This window comes from Myotis daubentonii, chromosome 1, assembly GCF_963259705.1.
Source record: "Myotis daubentonii chromosome 1, mMyoDau2.1, whole genome shotgun sequence".
NCBI lineage: Eukaryota > Metazoa > Chordata > Mammalia > Chiroptera > Vespertilionidae > Myotis > Myotis daubentonii.
Genome location: NC_081840.1, coordinates 152,624,368 through 152,635,011, shown reverse-complemented (window position 1 = coordinate 152,635,011; position 10,644 = coordinate 152,624,368). Strand labels below are relative to the sequence as shown.

General features: G+C 41.8%; 1 pseudogene; it reads right to left on the bottom strand.

The window, feature by feature from the left end:
* Positions 1-3,745: 3,745 nt before the first annotated feature.
* Positions 3,746-3,866, bottom strand: LOC132223258 (U2 spliceosomal RNA; annotated as a pseudogene).
* Positions 3,867-10,644: the final 6,778 nt, after the last annotated feature.

Below are 10,644 nucleotides of genomic sequence, written 5' to 3'. Positions count from 1 at the left end.
ACTGGGGAGGAGAGATCATTTAATTAATGAAATTCTAGGTAGCAGAAGTAAAAACTTTTAGTTTTCTTTTCGTTTTTTTCTTCTAAGTTTGGTTGTAGAATGTGCACATTATATATGCATTTACGCTTTATCTCACAGCCACTTCCTAATGTTTCTCCAAAAGGTATTTAAAACAGAATTAAGATGATACACTAGAATGCAGGAAAAAAATAATAATAGGGTTATGAGTAAAATGATGGGTGAAAAGAAATGACACCAGATGGTTATGCTATGACTGAGCTCTATCAGAAATACAGACATCTTAACAAAATTTATTGAGAAATAATTCCTTCTTGCGTGCATAAAGATTACTTTTATGCAATAATCAGACCCCGTGATCCCATTTCTCTTTTCTACTTGACAGGAGTTTTGAGAACAAAAATAAGCATTAAGTCTATCCAGGTTGGGAAATGGATGATTTAAAGCAGCCAACCTGCCGTTGCCCCCCTAGGTAGTGCTGGCTGAAGTGAAGCCGGCTCGGACTCTGCATGGCGGGCGTGGCGCTGCCGGCGGGAAGCAGGGCTCACAGCTTGGGGTAACTTAACTCCCTTTCAGAGTCAAATAAATTTAGTATATTCACTTCTTCCATGGCAGGTCTGATCCTCAGAGCTGGGAGGGAAACAGGAAACCCAGGGAGAAAGAACTTCAGCATTTTGAAGGAGGCATGTGGTTTGCAAAACCACATTTTCTCTTTGAAGAGAGAGAGAGAGAGAGAGAGAGAGAGAGAGAGAGAGAGACTAAGGGTGTGTGTGTGCATGTGTGTGAACATCTATATGTTCCTCCATAACACAGAATTAAATCTTCTCTCCTGGTGTGGATGCATGAAATAGAAAATAAAAGACAGAGTGTGAAATGTTCCAGGAAGTGACGCATCGTTAGCATGACTGGCCAGCAGCTGTGGATAAGGCCGCATGGCATCGAAGGGCCCAACCTGGGAGCAGGCACTGCCACAAGGACTACTGGCCACCCCACCAACAACAACTGCAGTTGGCCAATGAGCAACTCTGCCTTTGTGAGAACGATGGGCACTGGGTTGGTTCTCAAAGATTCACAAGCAGGTTCTACTGGCCTCCTCTCTTGCCAATGGGCCAGGTCCAGGTCCGGCTTCTGAGCTCCGGGACGGCCTCATTGTCACAGTCCTCATTTCCTGTCTCTCCAGGCTATTCCCAAAGTGTGGCATTTAGCACCGGTCTGCTCTGAGATTGGGGACCGTGGTGACTATTCAGTCCCGCAAAGATCCTAGAAAGAACAGAATAGAATCTTAATACTGCCCTCTGCCCAAGCAGGTGAGCAAGTCAAATGGCTTTTTCTACAGTTGAGACACTGACTTTTCAGACTACAGGTGATTGTCTGGAGAGAAGACCTTGAATTCTGTTTCCTAATCCCCCTGAAATGCCCTGTGGGGAGAAATGATATTTAGGAAGGACTGTCTGAAGGACAGGACGTCCATAAATTCCCTGGTTATTTGGCATTTTACCTTTGGATCAAAACCAACTGCTGCAGAGCCATATATCTGAGCTGTCTTCTTTGGGCCCTCTGTGGAATTGCTTCTTTGTAAGCTGTTGTTCACCATTTTTGTTGTTTTTAATAAACTAAAGGTTTTGTGTGTGTGTGTGTGTGTGTGTGTGTGTGTGTGTGTGTGTGTGTGTGTAGAAAGTCTGGGAGACATGGGCCATTTATTAAAATGCAGATTCCTGGGTCCCACCTTCAGTGATTTCGGTGATTCTCTCTTCGGTGGGGCCCAGGACCCTGTGTTTTAACAAGCTACCTGAGTGACTCTGATACAAGTGGTCTGTGGAACACAATTTGCAGAATATTGCCTTTGAGAACCTGGAGAAAATTCTGGATACTTAACTCAAGAAAAAGAAATTATGTACACATGCACAGCAAATTCTGTGCACAATTCCAACAAAATCAAAAGGATTGCCACTAACATTAAATTACAGAGCCCTGTGTTTCTGTAATCAAATTACAGAACAGCTTAAGCTTTTCAAATGCATCACTCATCACCTCTTTAAAAAGCCACACTAGAGCATCTGCTTCTAGGTATCAGGGTCAGAAAAAAACGGCTTTTCCAAAACAAGCATTTTATTTTAGGAGCATTGTGAATCTTTTCAGAGATCATCATTTCTCTGCATTGGTCATCACCAAGGAAGCTCTTATCTAAATGTGCAGCCCACCTCTAACAGCTGGACAGGATTACAGTATTATTTCAGTGTGACTATTTTGCTCCCATTTTATTGGCCTAATCAACATTTTCTTTGCTATAATTCACCCCCAAATTGTTTTAACATTTAAACCCATCTAGAAAAATCAAGACTGGATTTGGGTTGTGTTTAGGTTGTTTGTGTCATGTAGCCCTCGGTGATAGCTACAGAAATAGAATTTTGACTGAAATCATTACTGCACAGTAATGCTAGTTCTAGTCTCTCTAACTTTCTAAATAGAGACATACATACAGGACTTTGGTTTATGTAACACATAATTAAGTTAAAAACTCATTACAACACAGGCAGAAAACCAAAATAATAAGAAGCACCAGACAGACAGAGGTGAGAGAGGCTGGTGGGGGATGTGAATACACAGGGTGGGAGGGACTGTGGGAAATGGACTCTCAGAGGTGACTTGGGAAGAGAATTAAGAAGTAGAGACAAAGGCTTAAAATAACTCCAGCTTTCAAAAGAGACAAAAATTTATCAATTTTAAGTAAATATCCAAATAGAGTATATGATGATGCAAAATAATATGTGTGGTGTGGGCCTCATGTACCCTGTGCATTGTCATTTTAAATATCTGCTGAGTAAGGGTTAAAGGTATATAGAAGTCACTTCTTCATGTAGTCAGAGAGGCATTGGTGAGTGACTGAGTGATGAGGGTTGAGAGATAAGACATGAGAGGTGAAAGATGAGTAAAGAGAGGTGAAGATAAGAGATGAGTATTGGGTATTGGGTGATGAGAGATGGCGTTAGATGATGAGCAATGTCATTGGGTGATGAGTGATGGTGCTGTGTGATGCGATATGGGTGCTGGGTGATGAGTGATGATGTTGGATGATGAGTGATGGTGTTGGGTGATGAGTGATGATGTTGGCAGATGAGTGATGGGTGATATGAGATGAATAATGAGGGATAAGAGTGATAGTAATGAGATATGAGTGACAAGAAAGAAGTGATTAGAAATAAGTGAAAGATATGATGTTAATAATGGGTGATACATGATGGCTGATAAGTGATGAGTGAGTGAGGAGAGGTGCTGAGTGACAATTGATGAGTGATGAGAACTGAGAGATAAGAGATAAGAGATGAGAGATGAGTGACAGGTGATAACTGTTCAGTGATGGGTAATGACTAATGAGTGATCAGAGTTATGAGATGAGTAGGGAGAGATGGGTATTGAGTTATGAGGAATTAGTGATGAGAGATGAGTGAGCATAGTTATTCTTTTATCTTCACCTAAGGATATGTTTATTGGTCTTAGAGAGAAAAGGAGAGAGAGAGAGAAAGAGAGAGAGAGAGAGAGAGAGAGAGAGAGAGAGAGAGAGAGAGAGAGAGAGAGAGAAACATCAATCAGTTCCCTCCTGTATGAGCCCTGACTGGGGATCGAACCCACAACCTAGGTATGTGCCCTAGGAATGTGACTTGGAATCAAACCTAATACCTTTTGATGTACCAACTAACTAAGTTACTTGGCCAGGATTGGTGAGCATAGTTTTTTCCCCCAACAGATTAATAGTAGTTTATTTGGGGTGATATTCAAATACAAGTTCTATGTGATTTCCTAAATAATGTACACTACACTTGATCTTAGCCAAAAGGCCGAGAAGCGATAAAATAATGTACACTAAAGTGTATATTTTGGTGTGGACGGAGTAATGACCCTGTGATTTTATAAAGAGCCCAAATCTAAATAATCAAATTCATTCATTAGGTAAATTCTGGAAGACTCACAGGGCAGAAACTCATTCTTCTATTTGCAGTGTCCTCTTGAAATTAGGAGTAGGATTTTCCATATTTATTCTAACAGCATTGAGACACTTGTTGAAAAGTTCAAGTCTGACTTTTTTCTGCTCTGTTCTATATATATATATATAAGTTTTGTGTATTGATAGCCGAGAGCACTAAAAGCTGATATTGGGAGGTAGTGTTGCACCTGCTTAGAAGCTGGTTGGTTGCAGTTGATAGATGTTTGCTCTTCTCAGCATGCTACTGGGGTACCTGACAGGAAGACGGAACAGCCCGCCATGTTGTGAGGCAGTGATAGGCTGTATTTAAGTTCTCTTTCCCAGAGAAGCCGTTTTTTAATTTTAGTAGCAACTTATCTAAAAACCAAAGTTTGATTAAGGAATTTTCTTGGAGGAGATGATAATCAGGGAGTTGGAATCCAAATCTGAGGCTCCTGTGTGGCCACTTTTGCAACATTCAGCATCTCCACTCCCTCTGTCATTACTGAATAAGTGGGAGTGGCTGAGAAGATTGCTATGGAGGGCTAATGAGAAAGTGGTTTCCAGAAAATTTAATTAAAGATGTAAACCATTTGCATAGACATAAAACCAGGTTGTAAGAACTTGTCTAAAGGCATTTCTGACATGTAATTGTGTGTTTGGGTGGGAAGGAGGGTGTACTGAGTAAGAGAAAAAGAGAAAAATAAATTCTCAAGGTCTATCAACATTTTCAAAACAATTTTCTTGCTTCCACTATCTCCACATGTAAGTGCACAATTACACATATAAAGTGATTATATATGATTATATATATATATGCATATATATTCTACTGAATTTCTCAACATATATTAACTGACATATATTCAGGGAAAATAAAAACAATACTTAGAAGCTTCCCTAATTGGTCTAGAAATTGAGTTTTTATTATTCTTACACAAGGTGTTTCTGCTTCTGGGGGGAGGGGGGGCCATTAGAACTTTCTAAACATATGCCCTCATACTCCTCATTATGAAATCGCCACTTAAGTCACATCCACTAAATATGTCATATACATTCTCCTAATCAAACACATGCTAATGAATTTTCTCCTGTTTAAGGTTTTGCCATTTGGATTTTTAAGTTATGAAATACAACTCACTTATCCAGATGTGTATAATGTGTCATCAAAATGTGGATAAGGAGAAGATTTCTATAACCAGCACCCAAGCCTAGAAATGAAGGCTCAGCAGCCTCCCAGGACCTCCTGCATCCCTTTCTGAGTATAACCTCCCCCGCCACCCTAGATGTGCCTCCTATCTTGGCTTTTCTGATGATTTTCTGTAGAACAGCAATAAATGTGCAATATCCCATGTGATGGAGCATGAATCTCTAATCAGAAAGACCTGATTTATAGTCAGTCTATCAGTTGATAGATATGCTTCCTTGTATGAGCTTGACTTTCTGCCTGAAAAAATGGGCATTTTGATAAGGATATTGTGTGAAATTCACAACTTCTGAGGCAAGTGTTATTATTTTCCCATTTCATCCATGAGACCACCTAGGCTTACAGAGCTTCAAGAACGTGATTTAGATCAAAAGCTAGTGACTGCTAGAGATAGAACTGGCTCTAAGATTCTCTGAGTCTGTACTCTAACTCTTTGTCTCTGGGTCATGATGTTATGACAAGCTATTTTAAAACTCTTTAATATTTTATTGTTTCTACTTCACATATCAGCCCAACAAGTCAAAGTACCCAAATAATGTACCATTGCCCTCCATAATATGGAAGTTTAGCTACATGGTGTTGATAATGATGTTGATTATGATGACAATGACGATACTGATAATGATGATAACAATGGTAGTAATGATGGCAATAATGATGGTGATGATGACAGTGGTGATGATGGTGATGATAATGACAGTGGTGATGATGGTGATGGCAATGATGATGATGGTGACACCATGGAGACCCAAACAAGATGATGGGGTTCTAGTCTCCATTTCTAACTCAATGGCATGGAACATTTCTACCACTCATACATATTAATGACTGAAGTCTTCTCCAAACCTTTTGTATGACTGTGTTCAGCCTGAACGTGGCTGTGGGGCTGGAATTCTGTTCATCATCTAAGTGCACATGGTTAAGTCCCCTTGCATAGTGGCACTGGATTGGATATATTTTTACTTGGCAGCATTATCTCTGAGACACCTCCCATTGAATTCAGAAATTATGAACTCTCCTTTCATCCTTAGCAAGGTAGAAATTCTCTGCTGGGTTTTATAAATAAAGGTAAAGGTGAAATTCTTGATATGAACTTTACATACGTAACACACAACTTCCATGTTTCCTTCAGCATGGATCTTCCAACCTCTTGCTTTTAGTGGTAATTCTCCTAAAGCCATATGTAGGACTGAGGAAATATTCTTGAAAGATTGATTTTGTAGCAAAATGTAATGCAATTCAAAGTGCCAATTTCTACTACTTATTCTGAAAAGCAATTTTCAAATCAGCCATATCATGTGAATTGTGATCTAAAAACTATTTTAACTAGAATTGCTACAGAATTTACCAGGCAGCCAGAAAATATACACACAGGAGTACTTGGGGATACAGGAAAAACCCATTTATTTCCAGATGTTTCACATGTACTAGTACAGTGACTCAGGGGGTCAGTTCTCCAAATCCTGAGCAAGCCAATATAGAGGAAGCTTTCTCTTTATACCCTTTGGTTTCTTTGTCCCCCAAATAAGGATCAGACTTCCAGACCTTTCGCGGGCTTTGCAGAAAGCCCTGTGTGTTGGGATGGGGGCTGTGAGACCGCACCTAAAGGCCTGGCCTGGCGCCAGCGCTGATAACCCCCTCCGGGGGTTGTGTGTTGTTCATGGTTTATGGCCTCTGTAAAATGGGAGTATTTGGGTAAACAGGTCTTGCAAGACCAGATGATTAAGGAAGGGGCAGTGACTAGGCTGTAGGCTAACAAGAATGTGCATTAGGGATACAGAGTCAGGCTGCTAGCATCACGCCGCCCCCCAAATGTCTTATTTTCCTCATCAAATCAAACTATTTTAAAATTAGTAGATGATCCAAGCCTTCCTACACAGAAAAAATAATGCAAGTTATAACTATGGTTTGGTTGAGAATTTAAAAGAAGAAAAAAAAGGAATTCTAGAAAAATCACTAAACCATGAAAACTTTTAGGTTTTTAGCCAGAGATAACTCAATCGTTTTAGCATAGGGGAGGTTGATAGTTTGGCAAGGGCAGTGGGGTTTATCTTAACTTTGAACTAACTCACCAGGCATACATCTTATCAATTATACATTTATTTAGGGTGGTTTGGAGCACATGGTGGGCATTTGAGGGGTTGAAGTCGCCCAACTCATCCCTTAGCTCAGCCTGCATTTTGCAATTAGGAATTGCAGAGTAAACCTAAGTTTGTTTGTAGCTATTTAATCACTCTAAAATGATACATTAGTGCCGTCACCTGGCTACGGCAAGTTTGCCATATTCGAAAGAAGCAGAGCTAAAGGGTAACTGAGCAGTTGGTGTTCCGCCGAGCTGAAAATAACACTTAACAGGCTTTTAATCTACTGCAGGGGTTATTGTCCTCATGAGTGCTGTTTTAGTCCACATATTTAAAACATTACAACAAAGGTTGCTTTCACTTAGCATTCATAGCTGGTGGTGTTATTATTGTGGCTTTAGTAATCCAGCAGAGGTTCACTGCTAAGTGCATTTCAGCTTACCACACATGCAGATGCGTCAAGATTTAAAAGTAAACAAGAAGCAGAAATCCAGACAGGACACTATTCCATCAAAGCTGCTTTTCAAAAGGAGACCTGGCTGGTGATGGTATTAAGCTTAGGAATTCAGTTTACAGGAGAATGAATGAATGGAGTAAATGCAGATCAAGGACAGGACCACAGCATTGTATGCCCAGCGCCGAGTGCTTAACAGACACTCAGTAAATGAATGAACAAATTAATTCATTAACGAGGAGAGAGGGCCCAACGGGCTACTGAGGGGAGCATGATCAGATCACCAAAATGTGCTGACAGGTGTGAGCTCGGGCCTTTTTCCTCATCTAGTTCTTTCTCGGTGGTTCACAGAGATGCAGAACATTCCGGCATCTTTTCTCCTCTCATCCTCCTGCGTTCATTATTCTGACCTGAATCTATCATGATCTAAGCCTATAATATGTGGACTTAATGCAAAAACAAACCCAAAGAAATCAATGAGCAATTGAATACACCCACTGTACATAATGAATTCGCCAAAAATAATAATAATAATAATAAATAATAAGGAATTTAATATTTTTCCTCTTATCCACACCACTTAATACTTCATAAAGTATTACATAAACACTTCCATTAGCAAATTTTAATAAATGCAATGATAGATACTGTGTTGGCAGAAATTTGAATCCTGATTTTTTTAATGTAGAATAAATTTTATCACTTAGTCAAAGTGTGCATTAGGCAGTCGCTGTTGGGTGGTTTAGAATTTCTGATGAAGCTGGGTTTTTTAATGATTTTTTAAAATTGTTTAAGACATATATCTTCTTTTTCCCCCATCAACCCCTCCTCAGCCACTCCCACCCCCCACAACAAGCCCCACCACCCTAGTGTCCATGTCTATTGCTTATGCTAATATGCATGCAAACAAGTCCTTTGGTTGATCTCTTACCACCACCACTACCACCCAATCCCCGCCTTCCCTCTGAGGTTTAAAGGTCTGTTCGGTGTTTCTCTGTCTCTGAATCTATTTTTGTTCATCAGTTTATGTTGTTCATTATATTCCACAAATGAGTGAGATCATGTGATATTTATCTTTCTCTGACTGGCTTATTTCGCTTAGCACAATGCTCTCCAGGTCCATCCATGCTGTTGTAAATGGTAGTCCCTTCGTTTTTACAGGTCTCCCATGAAGCCCAAACACCCTCCTCCTCCTACAGAAGTCCTGTTCCCTTTCTGAGCTCCCCTCCCATGTCCTGGGCCCCAGATCCCTGTGCTCCAGCTTGTGCCAAGCCAGGCTGTGCCACCAGGGGTGGGGACAATTTTCCCTGGTTCACAAACTTACCTCCTTCCCAGTCTCATCTCAGAGGAACCTCCATCACTGTGGAGAAGCCTTCCCTGCCACACATCTCCTAGGGATGGCAAAAGAAAGTGCCAGAATCAGGGCACGTACTACAGACATTTCTCCTCTCACAGCTCGAGGCCAGAAATCCAAAATCAAGGAGTTGGCAGGTCCATGCTCCCTGCAAAGTCCCTAGGGAGGATCCTTCCAAGCTCTCCCAGCTCCTGGGGGCTGCAGGCACCATGCCAGTCTCTGCCTTCATCCTCACATGGTGTCCTCCCTGTGTCTCTGTCTGCCCATAAGGACACCAGTCATATCAGATCTGGGTCCATGTTACTCCACTATGACCTCATTCACCTGATTAACTACATCCGCAAGGACCCTGTTTTGAACTAAGGTCACATTCTGAAGCACTGGGGGCTAGGACATATATTTTGGGGGAGGCACACAATTCAGCCCAGAGCACCCATTCTGTATATGCACCCTCCCATCAATCTCATCGCATAACTCTCTGTTAGTTCTTGGTGAAGCACTTTCAACCACCTGGCATATCTTACCACTTTCTTATTTATCTACTAGAGACCTGATGCACAAAATTTGAGCCCGGGTGGAGGGGAGGGTGTCCCTCAACCCAACCTGAACCCTCTCCAATCTTGGATCCCTCTCACAATCCGGGACCACTGACTCCTAACCGCTTGCCTGCCTGCCTGCCTGGTTGCCCCTAACCACTTCTGCCTGCCAGCCTAATGGCGCCTTAACAGCTCCCTTGCCAGCCTCATTGACACTTAACTGCTTGCCTGCTGGCCTGATAACCCCTAACTGCCCACACCTGCCAGCCTGATCACCCCCAACTGCCCACCCCTACCAGCCTGATCACCCACAACTGCCCTCCCCTGCCAGCCTGATTGCCCACAAGTGCCCTTCCCTTCCGTGACTCGCCTCCTCCACCAGGACCTGCCTCCTCCGAGTCATGCAGAGCAGAGGGACTCCCAGGCCTTACTGCGTGGAGGGGCCGCCAGACCCTGCCTCCACTGTGTGCACGGCCATCTTGTGGAGCCCATCTTGTGACATCATTGTGCAAGGGCATAATGCTAGGGCATGATGCCACCTAGGCTTTTATTATATAGGATTGACTGTCTGGTGCCACTAAACTGTACACTTAGTGAGAATGAAAACCTTTTCTATTCTGTTATCTGCTCAGCTCCCAAAATCCAAAAGAAGAGACTCAATAAATAGAGAATGAATGAATGCCTAAGGCTTACATCACAAAATAAAACAACATGAAGGGCCAGGGGTATATGATATTGGCATTATACAGAGATGTAACAATAACTCATTTTACAAATTAAAAATAGCTTTCTCATGTCTTATCTTTTGCGATTTTTGCAACCATCCATTAGACAGAAAGGGGTGTGTTCTCCACTCTAACTGGGAAAGCTGAGACTCTGCAGAGGAATGGCTCAGCCATGAAGAGCAGAGGCGGAGTGTTAGGACCATGCCGTGGTATCCTCTTCCTTTCCTTTCCCTTCAAATCTTATCACAAACCAGCTCCTCGTTTTGTGGAGGGGCCATGTGCACATGTGAAAAGATAAATGAATGCAG